We start from the raw sequence: 1,780 nt of genomic DNA on the forward strand, positions 1-1,780 counted from the left end.
AAATTTGTTTTTTTATGTGTCAGGCAAACATAAAAAAATGGATTTGTACTGAGTACGCTTAAAATCAGGTATAGAGATTTGGATGGGTTCATGGAGATTTTATAATCATTTGATACAATAAATAAATTAGTTACATGTATTTTTAATATTTTTATTGGCAAAATATATTATAATGTAACAGGTTAACAAAAGAAAATGGAAGAGTAAAATAATATACAATCAATAGATTCACATTTAAAACAGGAGTACAAAGATTTTATATCCACAAAATACTATAAATAAATTAATTCCAAGTATTTTTATTGAATTAACTCTATTCCTTCTTCAGTATGACACGATATTTAGCTCGACTTTTACTTATAATCATCTCAGGAGATGTAACAATTATTAAATGGAGTCTGTTGTTCCTTTCTATAATTTCCTTCGCTAAAATCAATTATTATTATTATAGGTTACCAATTCCTTCTGACTTGATTCAGATTAAGACCTAAAACAATCAAAAATTTGAAAATTAACCCTTAAAGATTGATAGATTTAAAGTATAGAAATTTGATCAATACTTAAATCAATAATTAATAAATAATTTTATTAAATTACTCCAACTCTTGTTTTTTACATTCCAATTATGGCATTCTGGTATGCCCCTTCTATCTGTCGTAATCCTCTTCCTTCATATTTCCTGCTGACGTACAATCTATCCACATCAGCTTTTGGATATAACGCACCATTCATAGTTAATATTTTCCTTGTTCTTCGGTCCAGGTGCGTGATTTCTTCTTTTGTCCAGTCGACGAGGCAAAAACTGTATTCTGTTACTGGAACTGCTAATGTGCCGATGGCGTTTAACTTATTTCTTCCATTTTGTTCCAATCTTTTAAAATATTCTTTCTTTAATCGCGGTTTAATTTCTTTGTTGGCTACCCCAAATTTTTCTTCAATCCCCAGATATTTGTATGTTGATCCAGGGTCCAATTCTTTAATAAATTCTTCTTCAGAGTCCTCTATATTTTCCTTCCGTTTTAACTTTCCTCTGACAATATTAACTCTGGCACATTTTTCCAAACCAAATTTCATATTGATGTCAGATGAAAAAGTTTGTACCGTCCTTAACATTTTCTTCAATTATTCTTCACTCTTCGCATATAGCTTCAGGTCATCCATGTACAGCATATGGGTGATTTTCCTGCCTCCTCCCGGTACCAACTCGTATCCTTGATCCTTGATATTAAGCTGTCTGGACAGAGGAATTAAAGACATGCAAAATAAAAGTGGCGACAGTGAATCTTCCTGAAAAATTCATCTTTTTATAAATATTTTCCTAGAAGAGTTCATTATTATTATCATTATTATTATTATTACCATGACGTAATTCGTATCCACGTGTGAATAATTTTTTTTTTTTTGAAAATGTAATGAAAAAGAAATTTTTTTTTTTTTTTATAAAAATTAAATAATTATACTTTTATATTTAAATAATAACATTAATAGACAGAGAAAAAAAATTATCATTATTATCATTATCATTATTATTAATAATTAATTAATTAATTAATTATCGCTATAGTACAAATAATTATTTGGTTTTTATTTGTTATAATTAATTATTTTATTTGATCACATTTTAGAAAAAAAAAAAAAACAAAAAGAAAATTTGAAAAAAAATTTTTTTACACGAAAATGATAATAATAATAATAATAATAATAATCATAATAATAGTAGTAGTAGTAATAATAATAATAATACAGTAGTAATAAAAAAAAAAAAAAACTTATGAATTTT

This window comes from Pediculus humanus, genomic scaffold (genome assembly GCF_000006295.1).
Source record: "Pediculus humanus corporis 1103172108319 genomic scaffold, whole genome shotgun sequence".
Classification (NCBI taxonomy): Eukaryota; Metazoa; Arthropoda; class Insecta; order Psocodea; family Pediculidae; genus Pediculus; species Pediculus humanus.